This window comes from Podarcis gaigeae (assembly GCF_964106915.1).
Source record: "Podarcis gaigeae genome assembly, chromosome: 14".
Lineage (NCBI taxonomy): Eukaryota > Metazoa > Chordata > Lepidosauria > Squamata > Lacertidae > Podarcis > Podarcis gaigeae.
This window is the reverse complement of record NC_139690.1, coordinates 15,471,304-15,494,913: the sequence shown is the minus strand read 5'-3', so window position 1 is coordinate 15,494,913 and position 23,610 is coordinate 15,471,304. Positions and strand designations below refer to the sequence as shown.

Sequence of the window (23,610 nt, the reverse complement as noted above, 5' to 3'; positions counted from 1 at the left end):
CCTTAAACTACACTTCCCAGGGTTCTTTGAGGGGGGGGAGCCATGGCTGAAGAACAGCGCTTTCAATGTGGCCCTGCCACTACGTCAACAGGTTCTTTCTGACTACTAAGCTCTTTTCAGGAAAACTTCCAGCACCACCGGTTCCTTTATAATGTAGTTATGCAAATGGTTCTTGCATCACCCAATCCATTTCTGCAACAAGCAGGAAGGGGTGGGGTGGGAGAGAGCGAGCAAAACAGGAGACCTGGCACACAAACGGACGCACTGCAGCAGGCCAAGAGTTGCCAGCGAGCCAGAGAAATACGTGTAGTCTTTGTTCTGTATTAGAAAGCTGTCCTTGTCTCGAAAGGCAGGCAGCGACTCTCATGTCCAAATGTTCCTGCACACACACACACAGGGCCAGGATTTCAAGGCCTGCTGCATCATTGCAACACTTTCAGAAGTCAGCAGTGGTGACGCAGGCGGATAATCATGTGTGACAGTCACCAGGCAGCATGTAGAAGGGAGAATTTGGATTATAATATTCTTGCCTGTATTGTGAAGTGAGAGCAAAAAGGAGACAGCAATCTGGCTGGGGCGGTCTCACCTTCACAATACACATTGAAAGAACTACAATACAGTTTTAAATAGTCACAGCTTCCCCCTAAAGAACCCAGGAGTTTGCTCTTAAAGGTAAAGGTACCCCTGACCGTTAGGTCCAGTCGCAGACGACTCTGGGGTTGCGCGCTCATCTCGCTCTATAGGCCAAGGGAGCCGGCGTTTGTCTGCAGACAGCTTCCGGGTCATGTGGCCAGCATGACTTAAGCCGCTTCTAGCAAACCAGAGCAGCGCATGGAAACGCCGTTTACCTTCCCGCCAGAGCAGTACCTATTTATCCACCTGCACTCTGACGTGCTTTCGAACTGCTAGGTGGGCAGGAGTTGGGACCGAACAACAGGAGCTCACCCTGTCGTGGGGATTCGAACCGCCGACCTTCTGATCAGCAAGCCCTAGGCTCTGTGGTTTAGACCACAGTGCCACCCTCTTACCGAGTTACAATTCCCCGAGTGGTTTAACGGTCAGTCCCTCTTCCCTGGGAACTCGGGGAACAGGAATCTCCTAACAAGCCTTAGCACCCTTAACAGCTAGTCAGATCCTTTGGTGGAAGGTTAAAGTGGTATCAAAGTGATTTAAATATCTGGTGTGGATGTGGCCTTAATCTTCCAGGAGATCTGGAATCTCCCCCACCTCTGCAAGGTTGAATGGGGGGGGGGGAGCCTTGCCTTTGGTTTAGACCAGTGGTGGCCAAACTCGGCCCTCCAGATGTTTTGAGACTACAACTCCCATTATCCCTAGCTAACAGGACCAGTGGTCAGGGATGATAGGAATTGTAGTCCCAAAACATATGGAGGGCTGAGTTTGGCCACCACTGGTTTAGACCCAACAGTTTTAGGGCCAATTAGTTTACAATCCCAAGCAGCTGGCAAACTCTCCTTCAAGAGAGGTATCTAAGCAGAGTCATAATGGCCACCTAACAGAGATGTTGTAAAAGTGAACTTTCTGCATCAGCTGAGGGAGGGGGTGGCTAAGTTATTTTTGAAGCCTATTGATTCCAGATTATTAAGACCAAGGTTGTGTACACTTTAAAGCACATCCAAAGCACATTCTTTCCCTCAAAGAATTCTGGGCGTGGTAGTTTATCCCTCAGAGAGTTCAAATTCCCAGCAGCCCTTAACTAGCTACAGAGCGCAGAATTCTTTGAGGAAAACCACGTGCTTCAAATGTGCTTTAAAGGCATAGTATCTATGCAGCACAACTATGATTCTAGATTACCATATTTTTCGCTCTATAAGACGCACCAGACCACAAGACGCACCTAGTTTTTGGAGGAGGAAAACAAGAAAAAAAATATTCTGAATCTCAGAAGCCAGAACAGCAAGAGGGATCGCTGTGCAGTGAAAGCAGCAATCCCTCTTGCTGTTCTGGCTTCTGTGATAGCTGCGCAGCCTGCATTCGCTCCATAAGACGCACACACATTTCCCCTTACTTTTTAAGAGGGAAAAAGTGAGTCTTATAGAGCAAAAAATATGGTATAAAGACATAAAGAAGGTGATTCTATCAGTCTTTCCCCTTTGACAGCAATATGGTCTTTCTGAAAGCCAAAAAAAATATTATCTGGAATAATAGAATTTTAAACAGCCACAAACACTGTTTTTTGTGTTCTCAGAAACTTGCTCTTTTCAAATTCAATTTATGATTATTTTAATTCATTGCTGAAGGAACAATTGCTCTCCCACACCTGTTATTTGACAGGTTGACCCTGAGGCTACGGTAGAGCAGAGTTGATAATCTTAAACCAATTTACCAGGGCTGCAGGTTTTAACTGATTTACATTTGACAAGTTACTTAAATAACACTGTAATTGACTAATCTGTCATTGTTCACCTGCTGTACTGTACTCTACAGTCGTACTTTGGAAGTCGAACGGAATCCGTTACAGAAGTCCGTTTGACTTCCAAAATATTTGAAAACCAAATCACGGCTTCTGATTGGCTGAAGGAAACTCCTGCAGCCAATCAGAAGCCGCAGAACCCCCATCAGACATTAGGGTTCCAAAAGAACGTTCGCAAACCAAAACAACCACTTCTGGGTTTGCAGCGTTCGGGAGCCAAAACGTCTGAATTCTTGGGCGTTCAGGATCCAAGGTACGACTATACAATGTTTTACAATGTTTTAAAGAAAAGTTATCATTTTTAAAGTGTATACTTTTGTGGGTAAAACTGTTCTGGGATAATATATGATGAAGTGTGGTTTAGAAATGGAATAAATAAATAGGCAGAGTCCATTTCAGTTAGCGAGGCCAGATTTGAATCAGCCAATCTGAATGTTAAGGGCACATTGGTTCATTTTTAAAAACCACTTTTGATTCTTGTGCTTTATTATCCTAGGGAAGGACGGCAAAAAGATTAAAGGCACAATTTTAATAAATAATGGCAAGGTTGGCTGGTTGGTTGGTTGGTTGATTAAATTGTACATGATCTCAAGAAGAGAGCTAATGTCTCTTTAAAAGCAAAATAAGGAGAAATATATCCATAGCCTATACGCTGTCATCCTTATGAAGAAGCTGCATCACAGAAGGAGCAGCATCTATGGCAACTGAGCTCTCGGAAGATCTGTTTCCTCCTGGGAGTTTTCGTTTTGAGTAAACAAACCATGAGCAAGGAAAACATGTCATACAACAACCCCACTGGCAGCAATCGTGCTTAATAGATAAACTCCGCTAAAGACCAAGAGGGATGCAGGTGGCGCTGTGGGTAAAAGCCTCAGCGCCTAGGACTTGCCGATCGAAAGGTCGGCGGTTCGAATCCCTGGAGTGCGCTCCCGTCGCTCGGTCCCAGCGCCTGCCAACCTAGCAGTTCGAAAGCACGTCAAAGTGCAAGTAGATAAATAGGGACCGCTTACTAGCGGGAAGGTAAACGGCGTTCCGTGTGCTGCGCTGGCTCGCCAGATGCAGCTTGTCATGCTGGCCACGTGACCTGGAAGTGTCTGCGGACAGCGCTGGCTCCCAGCCTATAGAGTGAGATGAGCGCACAACCCTAGAGTCTGGCAAGACTGGCCCGAACGGGCAGGGGTACCTTTACCTTTACCTTTAAAGACCAAGAGTCCTCTAATGCGCTCCACTCCATGCTAAAGGTCCTTTTCCATCAGGGATGGGAAACCTGTGGTCTTCCCAAGATGTTGCGGGGTTGCACCGCCCATCATCCCTAACCGCTAGCTACGCTTAGCTGGGGCTGATGGTCTCCAGCAACACTGGAGAGCTACGCATTTCTCTATGTCTTAAACTTGGATCATGTGGAAATGTTTCCATGTGATAGCACACTTCAGCAGTGCGTTCTGCAGGGTCAGTGAATATGTCCCCCGTCCTCGTCCGGGGGGATGGCTGCTTCTTAACATCAGTTCCCACCGGCCATATGCGTCCCTGGAATGGAAACTTCCCTATATATACATGAGGATATGTTTACCAGCACCACGTGCACATGCTAGTGAAATGAAGGCCACACCGCAAGTAAAATGCATGAGAAAGGTCAGACTCCTATTTAAAACTTCATGCGCACTTAAAGCAGTCTCTCCTCACTTGGTGACTTCCAGATGTTACCAGTCCAATCGGTCCTAACCAGAAGGTCGTTCGTTGGGTCACAGATAATGGGGATTGTGATCCCAAAAATACCCAGTTGGGTACCAGGTACCGAAGGCCCAATTTTTAAAATTTGAGGGTGCACAATTAAAAAAAACCTAGCGGCCACATTCACACTACATGACTTTAAAGAGCTGTGGCTTCCCAGAAATACCGTATTTTTCGCTCTATAAGACGCACCAGACCAAAAGACGCACCTAGTTTTTGGAGGAGGAAAACAAGAAAAAAAATATTCTGAATCTCAGAAGCCAGAACAGCAAGAGGGATCACTGCGCAGTGAAAGCAGCAATCCCTCTTGCTGTTCTGGCTTCTGGGATAGCTGCGCAGCCTGCATTCGCTCCATACGACGCACACACATTTCCCCTTACTTTTTAGGAGGGGAAAAGTGAGTCTTATAGAGAAAAAAATACGGTAATTATGGGAACTGCAGTTTGTTAAGAGTGCTGAGAGTTGATAGGAGGTCCCACTCCCCTCCCAGAACTACGGTTCCCAGAGTGGTTGAACGGCCAGTCCCTTTTCACAAGGATGTCTGCAAATTGTAACTCTGGGAGGGGAAGAAAAAGGTAAAAGGTAACGGACCCCTGGACTAAGTCCAGTCAAAGGCGACTATGGGGTTGCTCTTCTCGCTTTCAAGACGAGGGAGCCGGCGTTTGTCCACAGACAGCTTGACTAAACTGCTTGTGGTGCAACAGAACACTGTGATGGAAGCCAGAGAGCATAGAAATGCCATTTACCTTCCCTCCGGAGCGGTACCTATTGATCTACTTGCACTGGTGTGCTTTCAAACTGCTAGGTTGGGAGGAGATGGGACAGAGCAATGGGAGCTCACTCCATTGCGGAGATTTGAACCACCAACATTCTGATCGGCAAGCCCAAGAGGCTCAGTGGTTTAGACCACAGTACCACCCACATCCCTGGGAAGGGAACAGTGGTCTCCTAGCAACTCTCAGGACCTGTAATAAAGTATAGCTCCCTTTGGGGGAAGCCATGGCTGTTTAAAGTAGTAAAGGTAAAGGTAAAGAGACCCCTGACCATTAGGTCCAGTTGTGGCCGACTCTGGGGTTGCGGCGCTCATCTCACTTTATTGGCCGAGGGAGCCGGCGTACAGCTTCCGGGTCATGTGGCCAGCATGACTAAGCCGCTTCTGACGAACCAGAGCAGCGCACAGAAACGCCTTTTACCTTCGCGCCAGAGCAGTACCTATTTATCTATTTGCACTTTGATGTCCATTGCGGGGATTCGGACCGCCTACCTTCTGATCGGCAAGTCCTGGGCTCTGTGGTTTAACCCACAGCGCCACCCGTGTCCCTGTTTAAAGCAGTACCATAGTGCTTTAAATTTATGGTCTGAATGTGGCTAGAGTCCAGTTGCTGTTATACTCTCCCAGTCTTGTCTACTCTGGCTGGTGCCCACTGGAAATGGAAGATGGCAGGGAGACTGACAGTAGGCGGAGCCAGAGCCAATGATAGGCAGCGACAGAGCCAATGACAAACAGAGCCAACTAACTTCCATCCTCTCACATCCTCCTCCCTGCTGAGTGGCAAAAGGAGCAAAGGAGGACAAAAGCTGGCTGGCAGTTCTAGCCCAGAGCATGTTGCAAGAAAGAAGGTAGACAGGTGGTAGCTGGTTGAGGGCAGGCTGAAGTCAGAGGGACATAGTCCTGTCCGCTCGAACAGACCAGCCTCCACTGGCTGGCTGTCCGGTGTCTTGAGCAGAGAAGGGTTTTTCTCCAGATTCTTTTAACTGGAGATGCTAGCGATTGATGCCAGGCGCCTTCTACATGCAAGTACTGTGGTACCTCAGGTTAAGTATTTAATTCGTTCCGGAGGTCTGTACTTAACCTGAAACTGTTCTTAACCTGAAGCACCACTTTAGCTAATGGGGCCTCCTGCTGCTGCTGCGCAGCCAGAGCACGACTTCTGTTCTCACCCTGAAGCAAAGTTCTTAACCTGAAGCACTGTTTCTGAGTTAGTGGAGTATTTAACCTGAAGCGTATGTAACCTGAGGTACCACTGTATTTCCTGTGCTGCAGAGCCATGGTTCCCCCTCTCTACAAGGCATCTGAGGAGGAAAACCACAAGCTTCCGACACATTCAACCCAGTACGCCAACCAAACAAGAGGTTGTTTCCTCCCTCAAACTACTATCTGATCCTCGCAGAGCATAATCAGTATGGCAGAAGAGCCGTTTCCTTGTAGGAACTCATTCTGGTCTGTATCCAGGGAACAGCCGAATCGCAAGATGAGGGATAGAGCTGGACCCCAGAGGCTCACTGCGCAGTTGGCTCATCTCTGAGGAAGCTCCCCTCAGGGAAGAAGAGAAGCCTGAAAACAAGAGAGTTGTTCCATCTCCCTGATACGATCAACACAAACACACACTTTTTTAAAAAAAAGAAAGAAAGATACTACTGCCAGAATACCTTAAAGCACAACCCAACGGTCTGATGTTATTTATTTATTTGCGCATTCTGGCAATGCATATATTGCTGAATTGCAATCATCTCTAAGTGGCGTGAGAGAAGCTCAATACAACGCAATTAAAACTCAGTTAAAATTATAAAATCAGAATTCATCTACAGTGCCCGCTGGAATAAAACAATTCTTTAGTAAGTACCTAAGGTGACCTCAGCTGAAAGGGAGTTTCACAAAATTGGGCCTACAGTACTGAACACACAGCTCCTGTTGGATATCAGCCACGCATCTGAGCCATGGGAGACCACTAACAGCAACTTTCTCCAGTATTTCAGTGACTAAGCAGGGATATAAAGGATCAGGTGGATTTGAAGGGCCTTTTTACCCAACTGACAGCCTTCATCCTATACAAACAGCAGTGTAACAGCTACAGTAAGTAGGTGAACTTCAAAGCAAGTTCAAATCTTAACCAATGGGAATTGTACTCTTAATGCATCTGCAAGGCACCAGGTCGTGGACAGATTGGTGTAAATGCTAAGCAGAAAATAGCAAATTCTGGAGGTTGAGTGCCTGTCAGTTCAGAAGGAAAATGGGAACACCCGAAATTAAAAATAATGTTCACCAGTACATATATGTTTCGGAGATAAAATTAATTGCCTCCCCACAACTGCCAAGCCCAGCCTTGTGATTAGTACCTACACAAAGGCAGTATTATTAGGAACTTCACAAAAATGCTAGAATGAACTCAGTTACCATTTCATTGGAGAAGCAATTCAGACATCCATAGAAGAGCCATAGGACTTTATCGAGAAGTGAACGGTCTTGCTACCCAGGGAAGAAGTCCTTCTATTTTCTCCAGCATGCTTTCTGATCAAACACGGTCCTCCTATCACTTTGACAGATGGGATATCACACACCTCTTTTTAGTATTAAGAAATACTTGGCATGGGGGAGGGGGAGGGAATTGAATACGTTTCCTTTTAAAGGCAAACGTACCTAATTTAAACTTTCCAAAACAAAATGCAAAACAAAAGCTGTCCTTTGAAACGTGCAGTTCTCCAAACTTTGCAGTGCATTTCTGCAGCCAAGTACAAAAATGCACGTACTAGGGTAAAAAAAAAAGAGTTAAAATGCATATAATACTGGAAATAACACAGAGCCTAGGGCTTGCCAATCAGAAGGTCGGTGGTTCGAATCCCCGTGACGGGGTGAGCTCCTGTTGCTCGGTCCCTGCTCCTGCCAACCTAGCAGTTCGAAAGCATGTCCAAGTGCAAGTAGATAAATAGGTACCACTCTGGCGGGAAGATAAACACTGTTCTGGCGCTGCTCTGGTTCGCCAGAAGCGGCTTAGTCATGCTGGTTACATGACCCGGAAGCTGTACGCCGGCTCCCTCGGCCAATAAAGCGAGATGAGCGCCGCAACCCCAGAGTCGGCCCAGACTGGACCTAACAGTCAGGGGTCCCTTTACCTTTACCTTAAAAAATAAACATAACTATTTTCACTGTACATTGCCCTGAGATGACTGTGTAGTAGAAGAAGACGAATTATTGGTAAGGCTGATAACATTATGCACTGTTTTCGGGGGCAAATCACTTCGTAAAAATGTATAGAATAGGCAAAAACGCATGCAAATGTGAATATCCAGAGAAACTCACTGAGGAATTTTCACAAGGATTTAACAGAACCTGAGAGGAAAAAAAATTGACACATATGCCCATCCCTGGAGAGCACTGCATAGGATGTTACCATAACTACCCTAGAATTCTGTTTTCTTTTTTTAATCAATCACCTGCAAAATGTCTATTGTTCTGTTTCATTGGTCTGTACAACTTGCTCACCCAAGAGAAATGTTCTTCCCACATTCACAACGATGTGATTAGCTGTTCTGCCCTGCTCATTCTGTCCTCTGTTTCAAGACCAAACAAACAGTGGATCACTTGAGCACTTTCGTTTCTTTTCCCAGGCTTTCATTGCTACAACAACAACAACAATAATAATATATTTTGGCTAAGTATTCAAATAAGCCGCTTGTATGGTCTACATCTGTTCTGGAAGAGCAGATGTGTCCGGCGGGGATCAAAGGTTTGAGATTAAGCCATTCTCTGCACCAAACTTCCATGTATACTGCATCTCTCTCTCAGCATTTTACTTACGATCAAATCTTGGCTTAATAAGCCAAGACAGGAACAAGCCTTTTGCCCATATATGGACCCCAGTGTTTATTCCTTTTTTTTTTTTGGTGACCCAGCAAAGAATTCAGTTAAGTATTGATCAAACCAGGAAACCATGGTTAGTAACTTCAGAATAAGTCAGAGTATTAAACCTTCAAGGCATGATTTAAGATGGTGGAATGTTCTGTAAAAGGTAAAGGTAAAGGGACCCCTGACCATTAGGTCCAGTCGTGGCCGACTCTGGGGTTGCGGCGCTCATCTCACTTTATTGGCCGAGGGAGCTGGCGTACAGCTTCCGGGTCATGTGGCCAGCATGACTAAGCCGCTTCTGGCGAACCAGAGCAGCGCACGGAAACGCCTTTTTCCTTCGCGCCAGAGCAGTACCTATTTATCTACTTGCACTTTGATGTGCTTTCGAACTGCTAGGTGGGCAGGAGCAGGGACTGAGCAATGGGAGCTCACCCCGTCGCGGGGATTCGAACCCTCGACCTTCTGATTGGCAAGTCCTAGGCTTTGTGGTTTAACCCACAGCACCACCCGTGTCCCTTGGAATGTTCTGAACCAACTACGGTTTCCTGATTCAGCCAAAATGGGAAGCTATAGTTGATGGAAGGCTACCTGGTTTCTTCATCAGCACATGCAAAAAGACTACGTACATGGGCAAAATCAGCATGGCCGCTATGGAAGAGTTCAGGATGACATGTATGTATCTGAATATTGATATACTACATGGATAAGGCAGAAAAGTTGCATAATAGGGGTGGGGAAACTGTATCCCTCCAGATGTATTTGATTTTATTTATACTTTCAAATTTTAAATATTACAATCTACTAATATAGAATATGAAACAAAATCTAAAAAGTGAAAAAGGAGAATAAGAAAAATTGAGAAACGAGACTCTCCATAATGATAGTGTGTGAAATTAATAAGCTATTTTATCTATGTAACTCTGAATTGAACGAAAAAGGCTCCTCTTTCACATTAACGTTGGTTTGCTAGTTATATTTAATGGTGTGACGGATGTATGTCCATTTTACCACCATAACATTCCCTAAATAATAATTTTTATTATTTGTACCCCGCCCATCTGGCTGGGTTTCCCCAGCCACTCTGGGCGGCTTCCAACAGAGATGAGAAATACACTAAAATGTCACATATTAAAAACTTCCCTGAACAGGGCTGCCTTCAGATGTCTTCTGAATGTCAGGTAGTTGTTTATCGCTTTGACATCTGATGGGAGGGCATTCCACAGGGCGGGCGCCACTACCGAGAAGGCCCTCTGCCTGGTTCCCTGTAACTTGGCTTCTCGCAGTGAGGGAACCGCCAGAAGGCCCTCGGAGCTGGACCTCAGTGTCCGGGCTGAGTTTTCCTCAGCCATTCTGTAATTGTTGGGGGATATTTACTTTCCCATTGCTGAACTATACAAACTTTTGCTGTTGTCAGGAGTTGCTAACCTTTGAAGACTGAACATTTAAAACTTCAGATTGAAGCACACAGAGAAGAATTGTTTTGGGGTTTCTGGATAATGTGCAACCTGTCATTTTCTGCATTTCTTTCAAAACTGCAGCCCAGAAACGTTTTATTTTTATTTATTTATTTTTATGCAGTTCCATTATATATGCATAAAACCTGCTTTTACATCTCCAGAAATGCATATTTTGGCTGTTAATTTTGCTCAACCTATGAAGTGTTAGATAACACTCCAAGGTTACTTTAAAGACATTTTCTTTCTTAAAAATGTCTTTTTTTAACGGAGCACATAAAATAGCAAAGCTATAATTGCAAAAGTATCATTGCAAAGGAACTATTTTGAGAATACTTTCCGCATGTTCAAAATCGGAGGAGGAAAAGGAAATCTCAGTGCCCTGTGTGTGTTTTTTTTTTCTATGAAAGAGAAACAGAAGAAAAAAGATTTTGTGTTTAAAAACAAAGCCAAACAACACAAGTGTGGATCTTTCTTTAAAAAACAAAAACAAAAACCTAACAGAAAAAGAAATGACTCCGTTCAACATTTAAAGCTGTCAGTTTTCCCATGGCGAGCAGAGATCTAACCGTTCACCGCTGAACACCTACTTTGTTTACTTAGCTACGCTGCATTTAACCACATGTTCTAATTTCTGAATGTATCTTGTTTTGAGCGCAGCTCCCTGAAACACTGCCCTAGCAGAAGGTGGGAGACGCCCCCTCAAAAACAGGAAATTTGATGACATCGTAGGGTGAGCAGACGTCAGCATGATATAAACAGCTTCCTAAGAGCAACAGACTCGAGGAACCAGCATGGTTACTGTGGGGCATTTGCTGGGTTTGGTGTGAAAGTCAACTTCTGTCGCGGAATGGGGCAACTTAGGTCCAGACACCAAATGCAACCATCTAGAGCTCTCTAGATGGGAATTTTCCCCATGTTACACACTCATTAGTACCGTATTTTTTGCTCTATAAGACGCACCAGACCATAAGACGCACCTAGTTATTGGAGGAGGAAAACAAGAAAAAAAATATTCTGAATCTCAGAAGCCAGAACAACAAGAGGGATCGCTGCGCAGCGAACTTTCTTGCTGTTCTGGCTTCTGGGATAGCTGCGCAGCCTGCATTCTCCATAAGACGCACACACATTTCCCCTTTCTTAAAAAGGAGGGGGAAAGTGAGTCTTATAGAGCAAAAAATACGGTATTTCAAAAAGTGAAAACCCGGACACAAAAGTTGCTGCCACAAAATCTCCCAAAAATGAAGTTTTTGAGCTAAATTCGCAAAAAAAAAAAAAAAAAACAGTTCCAAAATGGGTTGCCATTGCCCGGGTTTCCCCAGACATTTTTGGAAATTCCAGCTGGGCGCTATTTCCAATGAACGAATCCTGGATATGTCCAAAAAACCAAGGAGGTATGGCAGCCCTACTCATTAGCCTTCTTTTGGACCACTTTGAATGCTTTCACATGGTTGGAATTGGTCCTCCAACTCTGATAGCGCTGCTTGCCAGTGGCGGACCTACATTTTTGAGGCTCTGATGAAGCCTGAACTGCCATGGGAGGCCCTTCACAACCAGCAATGAGGTTTGCATAACCATTGTTATCTTCTTCAGTAGTGTTGTTTACAACAGCCTTTTCAACATCTGTGCTACTGACTCTCAAACTTTGGGATTGTTGAAATATATAGGGGGGGAATTAATCAATTTGAGACGTAATTGGATCTACTACAGGCACACACCCCCAAAACCTGGCCCTCCAGATGTTTTGGGACTACAATCCCTGACCACTGGTCCTGTTAGCTAGGGATGATGGGAGTTGTAGTCCCAAAACATCTGGAGGGCTCAGCTTGAGGGTGCCTGGTCTACTAGATTCAAATTTTCAAAGCAATGTGGTCTAAAGTTGCTTCAGAAGCCAAACCTTCATTAGTTTCATAGTAGATCCCCCTCGGCTTCTTGCTGGCCTTGGATGGAGAAGGAAGAGGGATTCCTGAGTGTGAAAAAAAAGTCACCAACTATGCAAAAATGACCTCCAATGCTCTGCTCATCTTTGATTATGGCTCTGCCCAACCCTGGCAGTGGTGAGTCCCTGAGCGAATGTGAGGAAGATCAGACTGCATATTTTCAACTCAACACTCAACCTTATGAGGTACAGTGGTACCTCAGGTTAAATACTTAATTCGTTCCGGAGGTCCGTTCTTAACCTGAAACTGTTCTTAACCTGAAGCACCACTTTAGCTAATGGGGCCTCCTGCTGATGCCGCGCCGCTGGAGCATGATTTCTGTTCTCATCCTGAAGCAAAGTTCTTAACCCGAGGTACTATTTCTGGGTTAGCAGAGTCTGTAACCTGAAGCGTATGTAACCTGAATAATAATAATAATAATAATAAATTTTATTTATATCCCCCCTCCCCAGCCGAAGCCGGGCTCACAACAACAATAAAATAGTACAGCATACCAAAACCATTCATTATAAAATTAACTCAAATCAAACTGATAGCAACCACTGGGCCAGAGCTCTGCAAAGATTGCCAAAGGAGGGCGTCAGGCTGTGCCCTGACCAAAGGCCTGGTGGAACAGCTCTGTCTTGCAGTCCCTGCGGAAAGATGTCAAGTCCCGCAGGGCCCTAGTCTCTTGTGGCAGAGCTTTCCACCAGATTGGAGCCACAGCCGAAAAAGCCCTGGCTCTAGTTGAGGCCAGCCTAACCTCTCTGGGCCTGGGACCTCCAAGACGTTTTTATTTGAAGACCGTAAGTTCCTCTATGGGACATACCAAGAGAGGCGGTCCCGTAGGTACGAGGGTCCTAGGCCGTATAGGGCTTTAAAGGTATGTAAGCGTATGTAACCCGAGGTACCACTGTAGAATATTATGCAGACATCTAAATGGAAAGAAAAACACTCAGAGAGAGGGCAAATACTATCCCCAATGCTTCTACAATATGAGTTAGAGCTTTTGTGAGCTCTTCTGAGATCTGCTTATTCTCTACCATCACCACTAAAAACCCAAGGTCTACTTGCATTGCATGGAGTTGGACAAGATGACGCGTGGCGTCCCTTTCAACTCTATAATTCTGTGATTCTATGAACTCCAGCCAAGTTCATAATAGTGGTCCAGGAAGTGGGACCAATTAAGTATTGCATCCTTTGATGCACATACAGTGGGATAACCTGCACATACCAATCTACAGTGGTACCTCGGGTTAAGTACTTAATTCATTCCGGAGGTCCGTACTTAACCTGAAACTGTTCTTAACCTGAAGCACCACTTTAGCTAATGGGGCCTCCTGCTGCCGCTGTGCCACTGGAGCACGATTTCTGTTCCCACCCTGAAGCAAAGTTCTTAATCCGAAGCACTATTTCTAGGCTAGTGGAGTGTGTAACCTGAAGCGTTTGTAAACTGAAGCGTATGTAACCTGAGGTACCACTGTACATTTGAGTTTTTACAGGTTGAGGATTCTTTTCATGACTGCTGTTGCAAAACACTTGGGACTCAGCCATCCTTGCTGATTTACTGCAAGTTCAAGATTCAGATTCTAGACCCAAACATAGGAAGCTGCCTTACGCTGTCAGAAATGTGGTCTATCCACCTCAGTATTGTTTCCAAAACAAATTGCAGATGGCTGCAGAAATGTGGAGAACTGAATTTAAGAATGGAAAAACGAGAAATGGCAGGAAACCGAAACTGACAGGTTTGATCATCTTTACGGCCAGCCCCACAACCCATCAGCTGAAGTCCAACCTTTTAGAGCATGCTCCAAAATTTCCACTTCAGAAGCAAATGCATGTTGCAAAGAAATATTTTTCCAATGTGAAAAGAACGAGGGGTGGGAGAGAGCTCAGCCTGCTAGGATTAGCTGCACCTACCATATGTTTCCCCACAAAGAGGAGTGTGTTGCTCGTGCAATTTCATCACAGTGGCCATCTTTGTTTCCACAGAGATTGTGACATATGGCTGTAGACTCTTAAATTAGAAGACTCCCTTTAAAAAACAACAACCCCAGCACTGATCTTTTTGTAGAAATGAATAGTGTATTCAAAGTGAAGAAAGCTCCTGTTATGGACCTACCCATTTTTTATCTATATATGTCATTTCCTTTTATTGCTTTTGTATAATTTTAAAGAAGAGGGTCATCCAGCAAGAATGTGTGTCTAAAATAGCTGAGGAATGATTTCATTTTTTACAAAAAGGGATAGATCTATTAGATGATGTTGTTGTTATTTATGATCATTATGGTAAATTAGTAGCAATATGGTAGAATACATTAGTATTATTATTATTAATGGATGTCCAAATAAGCCACAGAGTGGACCCACTGTCTCTGATTGCAGCAAGTCTACTCTGAGGATGATGAATACGGGATATCACCTAATAACTGGGAATTCTAGGGATAGAGCTACCCAAGTTGTATAGAAATTTATTTATGTACGCAACTACAGCGGCAAGAATGTTACTTGCCCCATGTTACTACAGCGGCAGCGGGAGGCCCCATTAGCTAAAGTGGTGCTTCAGGTTAAGAACAGTTTCAGGTTAAGAACGGACCTCCGGAACGAATTAAGTACTTAACCCGAGGTACCACTGTATATATATTTGACTAAATCCCATGGAAAGCGATGAAGAGATTAAGTAGCAACCGCAAACTTCAGCCCATTGTTTTCAAAGGGTCTAAATTCAGATTGATTAGATTAGATGGGGCAGAGGGTGCGTGCAAAAAAAGAAATGCTACTTATACTGCAGGATTTGTTTTTAATCCACCTGGCAGATGTGCAAATGTAGGGTATTGTATAATCAATCAAGATAATAATGTATTTATTTAGGAACCCAGTTTTCCAGTACAGCAAGGAACATCTTCAATTTGATGAGAGTTTTTTAGATAATGTCATGGCCCTAGTCAGGATTTTTGTTAAGGGAGGGCAGGATTTTGTTAGGGGGACAGAACCTCAGATTTGTATTGATTTGAGGGGGGGCAGCTGCCCCTTCCTGCCCCCCCCAGCTATGCCCATGTGTTGATTATAGTTTCCAAAGCGACTTAAAGTAGTATCATAAACCTTGACTTAATAAAAGTAACAACACCACAACATTTTTTGCAGCTCAAAACCCAATCCTTTCCTAGCCCCCATGTATGTGTGTATTTTGACAGAAAATGTTGTGATTTATGCACAAAGGCATGCTCCTTGATAAGACACCTGTTCCCCTCACAGAGCTACCATTCCCAGAGTTCCCTGTAAAGAGCAATTGATTGTTAAAACCATTCAGGGAATGGTAGCTCTGTGAAGGGGACAAAGGTGTCCCAAAAGCTCTCAGCACTCTTAACAAACTACAGCTCCCAGAATTCTTTGGGGGAAGCCGTGGCTTTTAAAGTGGTCTCATGCAGTGACTGTGGCCTGGGGGTGGGGAGAAGTAACAAGAGATGTGAATTACATTGGCAGGGAAGGCAACACCAGGCGGAAGAAAGTGAGCACCCTGAAAAGGAAGCTCTGAAGAAGACAAAAAGGCAAGCAAGTGACAGTGTGGTGCAGTGGTTAGAGTGTCTGACCAGGACTTGGGAGACCTGGGTTCAAATCTCCACTCGGTCACGTAGCTCACTGGGTGACCTTGGGCCAGTCGCTGCCTCTCAGCCTAACCTACCTCACAGGGTTGTCACGGGGATTAAATGAGAAGGGGGAGATCGCTGTAAGCCACAGAGAAAAAAAGTGAGATATACAGGGGTACCTCAGTTTACGGACTTAATGTGTTCTGGAAGTCCATTCTTAAAAGAAACTGTTCTTAAACTGAGGCATGCTTTCCCTCATGAGGCCTCCCACCACCAGTGCCCTTCCACCATTCGGCTTCCGTTCGTAGACCAAGGTAAGGTTCTCAAACCGGGACATTATTTCCGGTTTTGCAGAGTTTGTAAATTGAATCATTAAACTGGACTGTTCTTAAACCGAGGTACCACTGTAAATGCAACAATAAATAAATAAATAAATATTACCAGCTGAAAGGAGGGAGAATAGAAATATTTGTGAACTTAAAGAACCAGGGAACAAATGGTAAGGTGTCGTGCCAAGAGTGGAGGAGTGTGGTTTGAAAAGGAAAGGGAAGGGGACAAAGGTAAAAGGTAAAGGACTCCTAGACGGTTAAGTTTGGTCAAAGGTGACTATGGAGTTGCAGCACTCATTTTGTTTTCAGAGAGAGCTGGTGTTTGTCCACAGACAGCTTTCTGGGTCATGTGGCCAGCAGGACTAAACCATTTCTGGCGCAACGGAGCACCATGACGGAAACCGGAGCGCACAGAAACACCGTTTACCTTCCCTCCGTAGCAGTACCTATTTATCTACTTGCACTGGTGTGCTTTTGAATTGCTAGGTTGGCAGGCGCTGGGACAGAGCAACAGGAGCTCACCCCGTCGCGGGGATTCGAACCGCCGACCTTCTGATCGGCAAGCCCCAGAGGCTCAGTGGTTTAGACCACAGCGCCACCCGTGTCCCTTGGAAAGGGGGCAAAGGGGCCCACTGGCCCCTTCTGCCCAAGTGCTTCCCGAAACCAGAAGTCAGCCCTCCTACTTCTGTGCGATCCGTTCTCAGGAATTTAATCTGGGGTAGAAAAATTGTGACCCGAGGTGGCAGACAAAGCTGTGCACTTGTAGAATGCACCTCACCCCCAAAATTAAAAAATTCTGGAAACCAAGGGTCCTTTCATCAAAAAGGCAGCAATTCTGCGTCAATCACCTTGAAGATCCATGATGACGCAAATTAAGCCTCAGCAGTGCTGAAAGTGCGCCTAAAATTAACACATCTAAATTAAGATAATACATTTCACTTTTTGAAAAATGGATTGTCAAGGCTTTTGTATCACTCTTTGCTTGCATTCACCCCCCAATTCTACCCCTCCTTACACACCCACCCACCCAAAGGTTTATTATGGATCTATTCACATAATCTTTTTACAGCAGATTTGGAGGCTAATATATTTCTTCTACATTGACGTCATCTTGTGATAAAAGCTCTTACAGCAAATGTGCTGGAATTCTCTTTTGTGAAGCAGACAAATTTCAAGGACACGGTAGAACTGAATGGGAACAGCTAAATGTAGCCTTTAGCCAGGCAAATCAGTTCCCAAAATAAAAATGCGTGGACCTGTGGCCTTCATGTGACCTGTGAACTATCTCCATGTGGCCCTAACTCCATGCAGCCTGCAGGGATGGGGTGACAGAAAGCGAGATACAATCCTGCAGAACTGTAAAGTCCACCCATCACTGACAATGCACCAAGGTTGACATTCCCAATGGGTCAACAGCTCTTCACAGGCAAGTTTTCCTACACTGATTACATTACTCATAAGGAAGGTATCCTTTGGGGTAAATGTGAGAGACCCAAGCCTAATCTTCACCACATACAGTGGTACCTTGATTCTAAAACAGCTTAGCTGTCGAACAAATCGGCTCCCGAATGCCACAAACCCGGAAGTAAGTGTTCTGGTTTTTGAACGTTTTTCAGAAGTCAAACATCTGACACGGCTTCCGATTGAGTGCAGGAAGCTCCTGCAGCTAATCAGAAGCTGCATCTTGATTTCTGAACAGTTTCAGGTGTCGAAGGGACTCCCGGAACAGATTAAGTTTGAGAATCAAGGTACCACTGTACAGTGAAACCCAAATGGCAACGGCCAATCAGCCAAGTGGGGAAAATTCCTGCCGTGCCCCTGTCCCAACGACAGACTACACACGGCGGCATAGCAAGGTCAAGCGCACAGCCCTAAAAATGGGGAGAGGTGGGCGGGTGTTCCGAATGCACGCGCCAAAAGAGGAAGCTCTGGATCACGTGCATGGGTGTAAATAGGTCCCTCGAACTGTTTGGACTGTGTCCCATTGGCCAGATTGTACCCAGCTTCGAGAGACCTACCAATCGGGTGTTGTGGCTGACCAATTGTACCCACCCACAACGTTCTCCAGGTCTCACAGCAATACGTGATGCTTTATTGACAGTGTTATATAAAAGTATAAAAGCAGTTCTCTCCCTCAAGGGTAGTAATGGATGAAAGCGGAAGTATATTTAGGCATTTAGTATCTCCGATCCCTTGCTGTGAGACGATGTTCTGGCAGAGATGTGACAGGCATCCTCACTTTTGACTTCCACGTGTCTCTTGAAGACATTTTTTATGCTGACAAGCCTTGGCAGCTGTTTAACTAGCCAGACACTTTAATGATCATTTGTATTGTTTTTAACGGTGTTTTATCTTTTATGGTGTACACCGCCCCAATATTTAATGTTATAAAATACTTTTATAAATAGGTAAAAATAAATTTCAGTTGGCGAGGAGGATTAAGGGGGTTGTGACAGAGGTTTCACAGAAAATGTGCGTTCTGGAAATGGATTTAAAGGAAGCACTTTTCTTTCCTTATTTATCTGCAAACATAAATCTTTTGAAAGCGTGAAACACATCTTTTTTTCTGAGGCCATTTCACAATTCCTTATCGCCATTACTCATCGCTCGCACTGTTTGTATTTTGTAATTGCCATAGTAACGAGACAGATGCTGAAAAAAAGTAGTATGACAAAAACAATGCCATGAAACTGTATAGACCCAATTTGAAGCTAAGGATGGAAGGAAAACAGAGCAATAGGAAATGAATTTAGAAGTAGCAACTGTAAAGAGAGCTGTCTGCCACGATGCGTAAAAAACCCCCTGAAATGTATGGAATAACCTGAACCAAGGAGGTTACTGGAAAATATTAATGTACTAAATATTAATTATGAAAGGTCCAGAAAAAGTAAAATTTTCAAGATGAGAACTCCGTCAGCGATCAAATTGTGTTTTCCAAACTTGTGACAGAAGACACCAGGGGCGCTCACATGATATAGTCAATGTGTGTACAGCTCTTGTGCACACTAATTGAGCTGTATAAACAAACATATGCACATTCTTTCCAATGAACACTTGTGTTCAGTGTGAGCAAGCTAAAGAGTTGAGCTGTACACTTGTACAGGTGTTCACATATGATCGTCAACAAGTGTATACTCTGTGTACCTGGGCACACAAATAGTGGATCAGAATGAATCAACAAGTATACACTCTTTCACACAAAACCAGGGTGGATAAAAATCAATGATTTTTTTTAAAAAATGAGATTTTTTTTATTTAAATCAATTTTTTTTTATTTAAATTAGATTTTTAAAATAAAATGCTTTTGGGGGGGGGGGAATCTTTCTAAAGATAGTTTTCTATTTAAGTTACATTATAGTCCAAAGGCTATTCATCAGGAAATAAGGATTTGTTTTAAGTTTTCCATGAGTGCTATAAGGTTGTTGGTTTTTTTAAAAAAATTGTTTAACCACATCAGTTAACAAACATGGATACATATGCTATAATGCTATTGTTTCAGTTAAATAAATTGTTTAAATTGTTATTAAGGAAATGATTATTTTTCTCCTTCCAGTACAGTACAGAAGAAAAGTTGCCCAAATATAAACAGTGAACTTATTAAACCTCACAATAATTTCATAATTATCTGTCAATGTATTTCTAATAGTATAACCAAATCAGCAATTTTTGTTACAACTGTAAAAACTACTCTGAAAATGTATTATTCCAAAAACGAAACCTTCCTCTGGTTGTGAATATTAAGATTATACCAGCAAGAATGAGTCTTTCTGTAAAAAAAAAAAAAAAGTTTAACACAACTCTTACTAACTAGTGATTTAAAGCGTGATTTAAGTCAAATGCACCCTGCACAAAAAGCCTTGTACATGTGCAGAGAACATCTTGTACCTGTGTTCAGTGTGAAAACACACACCTTGTGAGGTGAAATAGAAGTGCATAGAAGAGTATGAAAGAGTAAGGATTGCCCTTACATCATTTGTAGGAGGGAAAACCGTTTGTGCTTCTACCAGCCTAGCACTGACAGGCAGCCTCTCTAGGCAACTGCTACAGCCTCAGTACCCCAGTAGGGTCCCCTCCCCATTTTCACCAGTGCTCTGATCTGAGCAGCAGGCAGCTGTGCTAGGAAGCCATCACTGCAATTCCCAGAATGCCCTGCAGCATTTGGGTTTCCCACGATGCCCCAGAGTTTGCGCCACTGTGGTAAATTAAAACGCTGCTTCCGTAAGAGCTCTGCAGCCCCCCTCTTCAGCCACAAGGGGGAGACACCGGAGGACCCTTTGCTGAGGTTCCCCAGGACCTAAAGCCGGCCCCATGTATCTTCACAAATTAGATCAGGGAGTGTTTCCTGAATTACTACTCTGGGCTCTCACTCGTGCAGAGAGGCAACGGGAAGCAGCCTCAGAAGGCAGGAGGCTGCCATTCTGCATTGTGAGCAATCCGTTCAGAGCCATGTGCAAAGATGTGCCAGGAAAAATACGTGTGCACAAGCCCCTGCTCCCAGGAGACAAGCAAAGGGGAGCAAGGCCAGAACACTAAATCATGCAGAGAGGCAGCGAGCACCCTCTTTTACGAATAAGACTCCCGGGATCCTGTGGTTATTTAATGAGTTTATCTTCACACACTATATAATAATATAATAATAAAAAGTAAAGAGTAAAGAGTAAAGGGAACCCTGACCATTAGGTCCAGTCGTGACCAACTCTGGAGCTCATCTCGCTCTAGCGCTCATCTAGCGCTCATCTCGCTCTATAGGCCGAGGGAGCCAGCATTTGTCCGCAGACAGCTTCCGGGTCATGTGGGCAGCATGACTAAGCCGCTTCTGGCGAACCAGAGCAGCACACGGAAACGCCATTTATCTTCCCGCCGGAGCGGTACCTATTTATCTACTTGCACTCTGACGTGCTTTCGAACTGCTAACCTTCTGATCGGCAAGGCCTAGGCTCTGTGGTTTAACCCACAGCACCACCCGCGTCCCATAATAATAATAATAATAATTTATTTATACCCCACCCATCTGGCTAAGTCTCCCCAGCCACTCTGAGCGGCTCCCAATCAAATGTTAAAAACAGTACAGCATTTAAATATTAAAAACTTCCCTAAACTAGCAGCCATCACTCATTTTTGGGTTGAACAGGCTTGTTGGCTGCTGAAATATGCACAAAAATCAAACAGACATAAAATAGTCACTTCCTGTTAAAAGAAACCCCACTTTAATATATGCATAGAGCTTATTGGTTTGTCACAATTATCAGAAATAATAAGCCTTAGAAGACTTCACGGTGGAGGGAAAGGGAAAACTAATCTAGAAGGAGCGATGTGCCAAACCATACAGAGCAAGGCCTTATACTTTACCCTGGAGTAAAATTCGGTGAACTCAGCTGCTGGAAGCAAGACATGCATTGCCTTACAGTGCAGATGTGGTATACTGTGAGCATTTAATCTAAACCTCTGACTTGGAAGGAAATATGGAGCAGGGTTGGGGGATCAGGACTCCTGGGCTGATGTTTGGCATTAAACAGGTCATAAAAAATATTGACTTTGGCTCTCGTCTTCCTTTTAGTACAGTTAGAAAATAAAAGACAGACACCCTGCAACTCGGCCCTGGCTTAACAAGGCAATTTGGAAAGTCAGCCTGTGAGTTTTGAGTGAAAAAAGAAAAAAAATGGGGGGGGGATATTGTAGAGATGAAAACGGTCCAGAAACAGGGAACCAAAAAGGGGGGGGGGGCTGCAGCTGCTCCCTTGTTAGGAAAGATTACAACATTTGGAGATCTTTTGCTTAAAAGGTAAAGGTAAAGGTACCCCTGCCCGTACGGGCCAGTCTTGACAGACTCTGGGGTTGTGCGCCCATCTCACTCAAGAGGCCAGGGGCCAGCGCTGTCCGGAGACACTTCCGGGTCACGTGGCCAGCGTGACATCGCTGCTCTGGCGAGCCAGAGCCGCACACGGAAATGCCGTTTACCTTCCCGCTGGTAAGCGGTCCCTATTTATCTACTTGCACCCGGAGGTGCTTTCGAACTGCTAGGTTGGCAGGCGCTGGGGCCGAGCAACGGGAGCGCACCCCGCCGCAGGGATTCGAACTGCCGACCTTTCGATCGGCAAGTCCTAGTCGCTGAGGCTTTAACCCACAGCGCCACCTGCGTCCTGATCTTTTGCTTAAGAGGGGAAAAAACAAGTAAACAATGGCACGACAGAAGTATAAAAATTATGCATGGCATGAAAACCGTGGCTAGAGAGAAGTCTCCCCTCCACAATGGTAAAAGGGGTGGATGTGGGTGATGCTGTGGTCTAAACAACTGAGCCTCTTGAGCTTGCCGATCAGAAGGTCAGTGGTTCGAATCACTGCGACAGGGTGAGCTCCCATTCCTCTGTCCCAGCTCCTGCCAACCTAGCAGTTCGAAAGCACACCAGTGCAAGTAGATAAATAGGTACAACTGTGGCAGGAAGGTAAATGGTGTTTCCATGCGCTCTGATTTCCGTCACAGAAATCTGTTTGCACGCTTCTGTTGCACCAGAAGCGGTTTAGTCCTGTTGGCCACAGGACCTGGAAAGCTGTCTGTGGACAAACGCCGGCTCCTCGGCCTGAAAGCGAGATGAGCACCGCAAGCCCATAGTCACCTTTGACTGGACTTAACCGTCCAGGGGTCCTTTACCTTTTCCTTTCTACCTCAACAGTAGAACGTAAAGCCACCCAACGAGGCTGGATGTTGGAAGATTCAGACAAGATGAAAGAAAGTACTTATTCACACAGGGCATAACTATGGAATTTAGCAGAAACAGGTGGCAAGGTAGAATGTAAGCATTTAAGGCAGAGCTTTCCAAACTTTTCATGTCGTCAACACACTTTTTAGATATGTATCACTTCGCAACACAATAATTCAGTTCTACAGGGGTAATTCGTTCTGGAGGTCCGTTCTTAACCTGAAACTGTTCTTAACCTGAAGCACCACTTTAGTTAATGGGGCCTCCCGCTGCTGCTGCTGCGCCGCCGCTGCACGATTTCTGTTCTCATCCTGAAGCAAAGTTGTTAACCTGAGGTAATATTTCTGGGTTAGCGCAGTCTGTAACCTGAAGCGTCTGTAACCTAAAGCATATGTAACCCGAGGTACCACTGTACTAGCAAGCTGGTGGTTAAACTAACACCTTTCCAGCCCCAGGAGGAGCACGGGGAGCGTTCGCGTGACACACTGCAACTGACACACATGTCGTGACACACAGTTTGGAAAGCTCTGACTTAAGGCAACAGCTGGGAGATAAGATGTTTTAATATTCCGCCAGAGTGGCATAGTTCCCTGAAAGGAAAAAGCTAGCAGAACTCCCTGCTGTGCTAGTGTTCTCCTTGCAAGAAGGTGTTTGGTTTGATTTCCATGTTGCGGAGCATTCAAAATCTGAAGCAGTCCAGTCCGTTCTACAACTCTGCAGCGTGCCCAGGTCCACCCCAACTTGCATTCTCTGTGCAAGAGAGCAATTAAACAGTTGTTGCATTTCTACTTCTGCCACTGTTCCTGACCTGATACATCTGCGATGCCACAACCACGA

At 44.7% G+C, this 23,610-nt stretch overlaps 1 protein-coding gene across 3 annotated transcripts in view; it reads right to left on the bottom strand.

The window, feature by feature from the left end:
- PDE8A (phosphodiesterase 8A) overlaps nt 1-23,610 on the bottom strand; it is a 170,211-nt gene that overhangs the window by 53,534 nt on the left and 93,067 nt on the right. Inside the window, exon 1 of one of the 3 annotated variants that reach the window (XM_083712578.1) lies at nt 2,425-2,460. The exons of the other annotated variants lie outside the window; for them this stretch is intronic. The gene's annotated coding sequence lies outside the window, so the exon portion shown is untranslated. Of the gene's footprint in view, nt 1-2,424; nt 2,461-23,610 lie in introns of those variants that run through there. 3 annotated transcript variants of the gene reach the window in all.